At 34.6% G+C, this 12067-nt stretch overlaps 1 long non-coding RNA gene across 2 annotated transcripts in view; it reads right to left on the reverse strand.

Moving 5' to 3' along the window:
• Positions 1 to 2284: 2284 nt before the first annotated feature.
• The window catches only part of LOC140614103 (uncharacterized), a 34433-nt gene continuing 24650 nt past the window's right edge, over positions 2285 to 12067 (reverse strand). The window contains exon 3 of one of the 2 annotated variants that reach the window (XR_012014996.1): positions 2285 to 2429. This is a non-coding gene — a long non-coding RNA (uncharacterized lncRNA). Of the gene's footprint in view, positions 2433 to 12067 lie in introns of both variants that reach the window. The other variant, XR_012014998.1, reaches the window with a different exon arrangement.

Consider the following 12067-nt stretch of genomic DNA (forward strand, 5'->3'; position numbering starts at 1 on the left):
AGTTGTGTGGACTTAGGCAATTTCCTAAATTTCTCAGAACCTCAGTGTCTTTGTTAAACAGAGAAAATTTAGTTACAATCTTGACAAGGTTGTGTTGAAGAATGCATAAGACAATATAAGCAAATTGTTGGGGCCTGACATACAAAAATCACTCAATAATTTTTAGATATGATAATGCTGATTGGCTATTTTATGATGAAGCTTAGATTCATGACTACGGTAGTACTGTTTTTCAAGATCGTATAAACAGCAGATAATTCATTTGTACCCAAATGAGGAAAGATAAGATCAACTATCCCCTTCTTTCTATTGTTATTTTAAAGAACAGCTGATTGCTGTGAAATGACAGAGATAGATATATATTAAAACAGTTTATTTTCAAAGAACTCTTGCCACACCTGACAGCCCCAGAGATTACTGGCATTCAGCACTGAATTTTAAAGTTCAAACTCTGTTTCCATTATTTAATGAAGATTTGCTATTCTATTTTTCCCCAGAAATTATAGTTTCATTGTTTCTGTGTGAACTTCCATTAAGAATGTCATATTCTTCTAATCTTAACAGCTGCTTTTAGAAATCATCATTGTAGGATTTGGGAAAATATTAATTGGATTGAAGGAACAGTAGCAGTTTTATGTTACTATCTGGGAAACAGAAGTAGAGGGAATGATTAGGAAGGAAACAATGTCATGTCTATTATGGCATCAATGCATTTTTCTGTGGACCTTTATCAAGAACATAGTTGTCATTTTACTATACTTACCTGCTTTCTTATAGATAAGAGAGTCATTTGTGGTAGAATAAGCTGCTCAAGAAGAGAGAGAGCAAGTTAAATAATTTATTAGAACAATTGTTTTCATTGCTTATGGCTTGTAAATGGAAAAAAAAAATCAATGAATTCATTTTATGTTGAGAAAAGATTCCAAAACAAAATGTCATAGTCATATAACACTTGAAGGTTGGATGTATCTAGACCATGAAGACCCTGAGCTGCTCTAGGTTAATATTGTTTCTAGAGTTCAGAAAGCACACATTCTATAGAACATAATAATTGACAAAAGACATTTTTGCATATTGTATATATGATTGTGTTTGCATTAACATCAACCCCATCTGTGCCAAATGGCACATCAGCATTTCAGAAAGAGATACTATTACTACAGTTTCTAGTTACTTCAGTTTTTAGATATGTCCCACAAAATGATTAGTAACTTTTATTAATTGATATAGTTACTTACTGATAGTTTCTAAATTAAAAATCTAGTAAAAATAAAAAATTCCAACAATGTGAAAAAAACAAAACAATTTTAATATAAGACCACGGCAGTGATTATACTGATTATGAGTAAACATTGTGAATACATGTTCACAATAGGGCATTTCACAGCTACTTATTTGTTCTGAAGAATTTTATTAAAAGTAATAATTAATCAAGCCTTATTTAGTGTTAGCATTTCATTAAGAGCAGGGATGGTTAGTGCTATTGTTTTATATAGACCCAGAGACATCATTTGGTGAAAGCCTAATTTACCTGACTTCATTGATCTTTTCCTTTCTTTTAAAAATTTCAAATGGAATCTCAAATGAATAAATTAGTGAATTTATCATTTTCTCCATAATACTGTCATAAGGACAGTTTGATAAAATAGCTCATTATAGTCAATGATGTGAAATATGAGTTTCATCAGCATATTTTCATCAAATGCAGCCACAGAAATTAGTTTGCTATTATCAAGGACTGTGGAATGCAAAAATAAAATTAAGCATGCTATTATACTGGTTAGATTTTGGGATTGACCCAAGTGAGTTAAAATTAAAAAAAAAAAACTTTTAATGACAGAAGAAAATCAAAGAAATCACAGAAAAATTAATTGACAAGTGATAATGCTAGTCATGTAATGACTGAAATAAGTTGTCATTTCCTTCAAAGGTAGCTTTCAGGTCTACTTTTTTAATGCAGTCATAATGCTAAAATGTGATTTTTTTAATGTTTTCTTTTGGTAAAGCAAATAAAATCCTGTATATAATAAGGACTGCTTGTTATCTCTATTGTTTTGGAGAATTTAGCAATTGGCAGTTCCTATTGTATCTATATTTTAAATCCTCATTTTGCTTAAAATGGGACATTTAAGTAATGGATAAGTCTTCTTGATTTTGACTGGTTTATGATGAATGTATATACATCCATTGAATGCTAATATTAGAACATTTCACTCTTAAAATATTTATATTAGTTAACTCTTGTTATAAAATACACATAGCCAATCACCACAAAAAGTAATGGCATACAAAAAAAGCATTTATTTAGCTCAAGTGCCTGTGGGTTGATGGGGTTGGATGTTCTTGGCTGGGGTAGCAGCTGGCTGGGTGAATCAGCTCCAGGGACTTCTCATCCTTCTCTTGGAATCAGCAGGTTTTCTAGGCATATTCTTCTTACAGCAAGGGTAGAAACACAAGAAAACACGTGAGAACATCTGAGGCCTTTTAAGATCTAAGTTCAGAAATGGCATATGATCTTTTCCAGAATATTGGTCAAAGTCATATGGCCAAACTCAAAGTCAAGGGATGGGGCAATATGCTTTGTTATTTGAATGGGATAAACTACAGAATCATATGGCGAAGAGCATGGATACAGGGAGGGGTGGAGAATCTGGCCTAGAGATGAGATTTACCATAACATCAGTTTCACTGAGGTAATAGTTAAACACATTAAGTCAAGCCATCATTAAGATAAAGAAGATAAAAGGAGATTTTAAAAAGTTGCTATGCTATGTAGCTTTTTTTCACAAAATCATTGCAGGTGTGGGGATGTTCAACCAACCCATTATAATGTAAATTTCTGATATATCATAAATCAATGGTAGGTGTTAAAAAAATAAAATGCTGTGTATACTATTTTGTGGAAAGTTGGAATATTTAAGTAGATAAACAAATAAAAAATATGTATGTTTTTTTGATTACACCAGAGGAAACTCAGATACTATTATTTGATTTAATTTTTCAACTTAAAGGTTTTAACAAAAATGTTTTATCTCCCTTAACTCTTTTTTTCTTGACTTTGTAACTGAACTATAAAAGTCACAATACCTAAAGTATCCATAGCCCCTCTAACCCAGCTCAAATGTACATTGTGACAGATGAACCTGAGCAAATTTTGTTTTGAAGTAAGTAAAGATTAAATCATAAATAACAGTGAGATGAAAATTTTTATGGAAATATTTTGTACTTTAGTGAGCAGAAAATCTGAAATCTTGGGAATCTGAAATCGTGTCATATTTGAAAATAAAAAAAGATTGTTCTGTTCATTCTTATGTAAAAGCTAAAGAAGTGATGAGAAGAGTAGAAAAATAAGTCAGAAGAGAGAAAGATAGTAGAGAAATCAAGAGGACAGAGCGTGGGAAGTACAGAGTAAATTTTGGAAGAGTCCTGAGAGTTACAGATATTCAGGGATTATGTGAAGCTTTCTGATAGCAGAGAAAGGGAAGTTAGCATTAAAATGTCAGAAAGTAGAAAAGCCAAAATGTAATTTATATTTTAGTATTTGATAATGGTAACACGTGTCATTTTAAAACTACTTTGGCCATGAGACAGCTCAGTAGGCTGGAAGAAGAAATGTTTTATGAAAAGGAAAGTGTCACTGGACCATTGTTTTTAGGTGGGGTTCCTCTGAAGATGTGTACGTTTATATAATTGGACTCTGAGAAGGCTTTTTGTTTGAAGTAGTGTGACAAAGTAAGTCACAAAATAGAAGAATGGAGCCTATATAAGAGTGTAAAGTTGAACACATACATGTAACAGAGTGATTGTAATATTTCAGTTTATATCACAGGATATCATCTATCTTCCTGGAAACACAGCAGATGGAAATGTAATAATGTTGTGCTAACCTTAAACAGAAAGTATATACATGAATGTGACTGAAAACTAAAAATAAAGGGAAGCATTGGCAGATTTTTAAAATATTGACTGACCTGTATTAATGATTAAAAACCTCAGAAAGAGCAGCCATAGAGATTCTTTGTGAAATCCAAGGCAACTACAGCAGTATGGTATATAGTGATTAATAAGAGTATGGACTTTGGAACTAAATAGAACTGAGTTTGAGTAGTGTTATTTTCTACCCAGCGCGAGTGACATTGGGTCAGTAATTCAAATACCCTTTGTCTCAGTTCCTTCATTTCTAAAATAAGGATAATAATATCTACTTTATAATCTTGTGAAAATAAAATGAGTGTCTAATGAAAGCACTGTTGCTTGGTTATCGGATAAGAGCTCAACAAATGTTAGCTATCATTATTACTATTATCAAGCATTCAGCTAATACAAAGGACCTAGGTTTAAAAATGTGCATTTTTCATTCTTAGAGAAAAGATCAAAGTGAAAGGAGCTCTCCATCTGGCTTATTGTTAATTACAATGGTAAATGACTTTCTTAGGGAAAAAAAAAAGAATGCTCATCAATGTGTCATATGCTTTCTCAGAAGGCTAGCTTTAGGTTCTAAGGTCAGAAGTCACTTGAGAAGGCTACAAACGGCTAGTGTCAATAGTTGGTACATAAGGAAACCATGAAGAAGTTTTAGGGCTTTTTCTCACCCTGAGAACAACTTAAGTCTTTGAATGGCAATCCAGAACAAATAGATGGAGGCTAATTTAACAATCATTTCCATCTTCACTGGGGCATGTGAGGCTACACAGCATTGAATGTTTTTAATATGGTCTTATCTTTGTAAGAGAAAATCTTTTGAAGACAGGAAAATGTATTCCACCTGGAGCATTTGAGGTCAGAATGTATTTAACTGCTTATTATTCAGAAGCTAATACCTGGATTGAGTAATATATGAAATAAATTCTTACTGTTTCTATGACTGCTAAGGGGTATTATTTTTATTGCTAAATGTTGTAGTATTTAACTTGAGGAGGTGCCTAATGAAGAGCAGTGATATTTTGAATATTGTCCTGAATATACTTTATTGTTTCAATCCTTTAGATGATCCTGTTATTCAGGATGACATATAATTACAAAATAATTTTATCCCTCACTATAGCATCATAGAAATCTCAGTCTCTCCATAGGCAAATTTAAATATTGCCTGTGTCTAGATCCTCTTAAAAAGTAATAAGGCTTTTTGACAGTTATGACTTCATGTTGTTTCTAATGACACCTTCTGCACATTTGTAGGCTTTGAAGTAAGATGTTATCATATTCTTCAAGTCCAATTTCTTGACAGACTGCCATATTCTTCTGATTGAAGCTAGTAAACACAGTTCCAGAGGGATTACAAAGATAAGGAATGAGGTATTCTATTGAATGCACACCCTCTTGTTACCACCTCTTGCTCTAGCCATTGTTATGGTGATCAGATCCCAGAAGGCTTTTGTGAACTTAAGACATGCAATCAGAAAGCAGCTCATCCCAAGCCAAAGTCCCCATACCTTTCACTTTCTGCTCCGGGATGGCAGGAGACACCGGTGAAAATCATGTCATTATTCACCTAAGAAGTGGGGCTGAGTAAACACCAGGAGGCCATCCTTGACCAGTGAGGGATTGGAGTTAATGAATCACTGTTTTTCCCTTTTGTTGCTTATGAACCAGGTATTATTATTTTTTAACCCCCGTTTTTCAAATGAAGAAACTGAGGCACAAAAAGGTTAAGTGATTTGATTAAAGTCACTTAGCTAGTAAGTGACCAGGCAGTCTGGTTGCAGTCTGTGAGCCTAGCCACTCCACTCCACTCTCTCGTTTCATTAGCAGAACTATTCTTGATCCTCTTTATTATTTCACAAATGCATGAAATTAGACAATTTTGGGAGATCTCACTCTTTGCCACGTGACTTCTCTCTGCAAATGCCTAAAAAGAAACGCTGCTCTCCTGAGCTACATATAGCTGTGGGAAAGAAATCTCAGAAATCACTTCCGAAAAATGAACAAGAGGGTTGTTTCTTATCTTTTCCTTAACCACATTTTCCAAAAGCATGAGTGTGTGCACACTTGGTTGTGCTCATGTGCAAATGTGCATACTCACATGCTCTTAGAGTTAATATGATTCCATTATCTTTTAGCGCTTAAAGCTGTGAGAAGTCTGCACTCAGCTTCTCTTTCCTTATAGAAAGTTTCTCTCTACAAAGAAGTTTGTGGAATTCTTTTTCAATTTTGTTTATTGTAAAGTGTTCATGTATTTACGTATTTAGAGAGTGTGCATGTGTGAACACAAGTGGTCGAGGGAGAGTCAGAGGGAGGGGAGAGAGAATCTCAAGCAGGCTCCATTCCCACCCTGAGATCATGACCTGAGCCAAAATCAAGAATCGGTTGCTTAACTAACTGAGCCACCCAGGCTCCCATCTTTTTTCAATTTTGAAACGTAAAAACTTTACCAGGATATATCTTGAAGTCTTTCATTTTATATTAACTGCTTTTTTCCTGGAACATATGGGTTTTTTTCCTTTTAATATATTTATGTCCTGCATCTTAGAACAATTTTCTTGTGACACATCTTTTCCCCCTTTTCTTTAGGTATAACACCGATCTGTATGTTGGATCTCTAATGTCTATCTTCTGCATGTCATCTTGGGTCTGTGTGCTCTTGTGTTTCTCTAAAATCTGTTCTCCATGTCATTGATTAAGTTTTCTGAAGTACAAAGTCCATTCTCTGCTGCTTGTAGTTTAAAGTTTAGCAACACCATTATTTTATTTTCTTCTTAATTTCTTTCCTTAGCATCGCCAGATCTTATTTTATCTAATTCTGTTTTTTTAAATTTTCCTATTCTATAAAGCACATGTTTTCTTTATTTGTAAATTTGAAGTAAGTTGACTCTAAAAAATCCTTTTGTATCCTGAAATTAATCTTCCCAAATGCCATCTCTCTCTCTCTCTTTTTTTTTTTTTTTTTTTTAAGATTTTATTCATTTGACAGAGAGCACAAGCAGAAATAGCAGCAAGCAGAGGGAGAGGCAGAAACAGACCCCCTGCAGAGCAGGGAGCCCAACTTGGGACTTAGTTCCAAGACTCTGGGATCATGACCTGAGCCAAAGGCAGATGCTTAATTGATTATGCCACCCAGGTTCCCCCCAAGTGTTGTCTTTACCTATTTTTAAATTTCTATGTTTCTTTTCTTCTGTTCTGGGAATTTTATGCAAGTTTTAAGTTTTTAAAAAATTTGTTCATCTTTGTTTGTTTTAAAGATTTTATTTATATATTCATGAGAGACACGAGAGGAGGCAGAGACATAAGCAGAGGGAGATACGGGCTCCCCATGGGGACCCGATACAAGACTCCATCCCAGAACCCCGGGATCACAATCTGACCCAAAGGCAGATGATCAGCCACTGAGGCATACAGGTGCCCCTATTGGTTCATCTTTCAATGAAACTGTAACTGGTGCTGGTTTTTTTGTTTTATTTTGTTCTTTAGGCCCTCTGCTTTGAACACGAGCTGGATGGCTAGGAGATGGCCTAGCACATGTTCTCTGCTTATATTTTCATGATCGGAGAGAGACATCACATGCCCTCCTTAATGTCCATCACCTAGTTACCTCATCCCCCCACCCACCTCTCCCCTCCATTGACCCTCAGTTTGTTTCCTGTGGTTAAGAGTCTCTTAAGGTTTATCTCCCTCTCTGATTTTGACTTGTTTTATTTTTCCCCTCCCTTCCCCCATGATCCTGTTTTGTTTCTTAAATTCCACATATGAGTGAGATCATACAATAATTGTCTTTCTCTGATGGACAGTTTGCTAGCATAGTACTCTCTAGTTCCAACCACATTGTTGCAAATGGCAACATTTCATTTTTTTGAAGGCTGAGTAGTATTCCATTGTGTGTGTGTCCACATTTTCTACACTTAAATTTAAAAGGATTTAAATTAAGAGTTGCTAAAATATTTTTTAAAAATATTTTTTATTTATTTGACACACACACGCACAGCGCACAAGCAGGGGGATCAAGCAGGCAGTGAGAAAGGGAGAAGCAGGCTTCTGACTGAGCAGGGAACCTGATGTGGAACTTGATCCCAGGATCCTGGGATCATGCATGACCTGTGCTGAAGGCAAACACTCAGCTGACTGAGCCACCCAGGTATCCCTTAAAATATTTTTTTTTTAAAAAGGTTAAATTATGCTTTATTTAGCAGGATGAAAAAAAATCACCTTATTTAGTATACTTTGCCAATGCCACAATTTCCTCATTAACCAAAGCATTGCTATTTTGCATTCTCATTCCTAACAAGTTTTTGTTATTCTTATAAATGTAATTTGTAGTCCTTATTGCACTCAAAAGTTTCACAAGTTCTTAAGAATTACTATAGTTATTCTGCTTATATAGGTCAAATATAAGTTCATTTTTCCTTATTTCTCTTTAACTGATACTACTTTTTTTTTTTAACTAACTTACTATTTTTTATCTAGATATGCATTATGGGAATTACTTAGGTCACAATAATCCATACCTAATTGATTTAATTCTGCCACTATTTTGTGCTCATTACTTTTCTCTTTTTATTCTGTTCTAGTTTTTTGAGCTACTATTTTTATAATTAGGTTTATTTTTATTTATTTATTTTAAAGATTTTATTTATTCATTCATGAGAGACACACAGAGATTGAGAGAGAGCGAGAGAGAGAGATAGAGAGAGAGAGGCAGAGACACAGGCAGAGGGAGAAGCAGGCTCCATGCAGGGAGCCCGACCTGGGACTCGGTCCTAGGTCTCCAGGATCACGTCCTGGGCTGAAGGCGGCACTAAACCGCTGAGCCACCCGGGCTGCCCTATAATTGGGTTTAGTCACTACCAGTCTAGTGGTGAGGCAAAATACTCAAATAATATTCATAATAAATACCAACTTAACATGACCTTTTTCAGGCAATTATACAAGATGTTCTTGCTTGTGAAAAACTGGGGAGGCCTGCATTTTGAATCTATAGGAATTAGACTTAAACTAGAACGTCTGATAGAAAATCAACTTTCAGTCAGTAAATTGACACAACAAGCTAATAAGAACATTTTGTAATTATTTGGGTGATTTGATTAAGGTAGATAGCCAAATTGGATAGATTAGGTAAAAAAAAAATACTATATTGGGATGAAATATCAGTTTGGAAGGACTATATATATCTTTCACGTGGAGTAAGACTGCTATTCATGGATTCCTTTTTCAGATGCTTTTTTCAAATGAAGAGACAGGGATGAAATCAATTGGAAAACTCCACATGGTGGTCTCATCTGAGCCAGATTAAGCCTTATCCTTGTGTATTGTTTAGCCTACTTAGCTATTTTCCTTTCTCTAGAGTTTATTACCTGGAAATTCCATGAGATGTAGTTTGATTATAGTGGATCACTACCAGTGGACTAGAATATCCTACCCAGAAGATTTAGCTTTTATATGTGTAATCAGATATATTCCAGAACTTTCACTGCTCTAGAAGATGAATTATCCTTATTTTTTGAATTTTAAGGATTATATTTCAGAAGGTATGATGCTTAGATCTGTAAGTTCTACTTTTCTTATGCTCTCTCTCAGTGAGTAGCACCATAATCTGTCCTGTTATCTAGGTGACAAACACAGGTGTTCAACCTACATGTCTCCTACCTCTTCACTCTGTTTAGCCCATCATCAGATTCTGTTTATTTTACCTTCCAAATGTCTTCACTATATCTACTTTATTATTTTTTAAACCTTTACTGCCAACCCTCTGGTCCAGGTTTTCATCATCTTTCAGCTGAACAATTGCAATAGCCTCCTCATGTGGCCTCCCTATATCTGTTATAGTCTATGTCCAGTCTGTCTTTTCCAATCTCCATTTAGCAAAAGCACATCAATGGATAACCCTTGGCTTTAAACTAGGCATGGATTGGCATCATCATCTTTCATGATTCTCTTACTCTGTGCCTCCAGCTGCACCAAACTTCTTATGTATTACAAAATGCCCAACTCTTTGCAGATATAGGGGGCTTTCCAAATGCTGTTTCATTTACCTGGAATGCCACATCTTTTTGCTTATAAATACCTAAATTATTACATAGGTCTTGAAAGGAGCTGATGTCTGAGCAGAGATATTAGGGATGTGTAATTTAGAAGATCACTAGAATGTGGGAGTAGTGGAGGCACCACATAACTAGGCAGGGCTTGGTCATGAATAACCTTATATGGTATGCTGAATATTGTGGATTTTTATCCTGAATGTGATGAAGAAACCATTCCAGTCAGCATATGCAGAAGTTTAGATGATTAAATAAGCATGTATTAAAAATATCTTTTTAAAAGGCAATATCATATAATGAAAGAATCATACACCATGACCAAATGGAATTTATTCTAGGGATGCAAGGATTAATCAACATGATACACTGTATTAACAAAATTAAGGATGAAAATTTTATGATCATCTTAATAGATACAGAAAAAAATCATTTGACAAAATCAGCATGCATTCATATTAAAAACTCTCAACAAACTGGAGATGGGGGAATGTACCTCAACATAATAAAGGTCATATATGACAAGTCCACAGCTAGCATACTCAACAGTGAAAAGATGAAAGCTGTTCCTTTTAGATAAGGAGGGAGACAAGGTGCTCACTATCCCTACTTTTATTCAACATAGTGCTAGAAGTTGTAGCCTGAGCATTTAGGCAAGAAAAGAAACACAAGGCATTAACAATTAGAAATGAAGACGTAAAACTCTCTCTACTTGCAAATAACATGATATTATATATAGAAAATCTTAAAGGCTCTACCAAGAAAACTGCTAGAACTAATCAACAAATTTAATAAAGTATAGGATACAAAATCAATAGGTAAAAATTAGTTGCATTTCTATATACTAATAATGAAGTAGCAGAAAGAGAAATCAAGAACACAATCCCATTTACAATTGCATCAAAAAGAATAAAAGACCTAGGAATAAATTTAACCAAATATATGAAAGACTTTAAGTTTACCAAAAGCTTTAAGACATTGAAGAAAGAAATTGAAAAAGACCCAAATAAATGGAAAAGTATTCTGTGCTCATGGATTAGAAGAATTAATATTATTAAAATGTCCATACTACCCAAAGCAATCTACAGATTCAATGCAATTTCTATCAAAATTCCAATGGCATTTTTCACAGAACTAGAATTATCCTAAAATTTTTATGGAAACACAAAAGACCCTGAGTAGCCAAAGCAATCAGGAGAAAGAAGAGCAAAACTGGAGGTATCATGCTCCTCAATTTCAAACTAAAGTACAAAGCTATAGTAATCAAAACAGTAGGTATTGGCATAAAAACAGATCAATAAAACAGAACAGAAAACCCAGAAAGAAACCTGGTCAATTAAGTTATGACAAGAAAGCCAAAGGAGAAAGGATATTCTCTTCTTATTGAAGAGAATCATTTATTATGATTTATATACATTTATTGTTATTATAACATCATTTATTATGATGTTAGGAACAGCCACACACAAAAGAATGAAACTCGACCCTTATACCATAAACAAAAATCAACTTCAAATGGATTAAAGACTTGAACATAAGACTTGAAACCATAAAATTCTTAGAAGAAAGTATAAGTAGTAAGCACCTTGACATAGGTTTGGGCAATAATTTTTTTTGGATTTGATGCTAGAATTAAAAGCAATGAAGCCAAAAATAAACAAGTGGGACTACGTCAAACTAGAAAGCTTTTACACAGCAAAGGAAACTATGAACAAAGTGAAAAGGCAACCTACTTAATAGAGAAAATATCTACAAATCGTGTATCTGACAAGAGGTTAGTATCCAAAATATATAAAACTCATACTATTCAATAGAAAAACTATCCGATTTAAAAATGGGCATAAGCACTGGGGATAGTGCAGGAGCTGGTGCCAAAGAAGGTACTGGTAGTACCTTTTTAAAGAACTCTCCAGAGCCAGAGCTTACTGACTTGGAACCTAGAAGCAGAGAGGGAGAATGACTCCAGGCTGGGCTTGCCTTCTTGTGGAGTGGTTTGGCTTATCTGAATCAGCTGTAGAGCATGTAGGTTCTCAACTCATGGGATAGAGATGCGATATAGTAAGGGGACCTCTGGAGCGAGAGAAGGGGCAGAGAGGGCCAGG

This window comes from Canis lupus, chromosome 22 (assembly GCF_048164855.1).
Source record: "Canis lupus baileyi chromosome 22, mCanLup2.hap1, whole genome shotgun sequence".
NCBI lineage: Eukaryota > Metazoa > Chordata > Mammalia > Carnivora > Canidae > Canis > Canis lupus.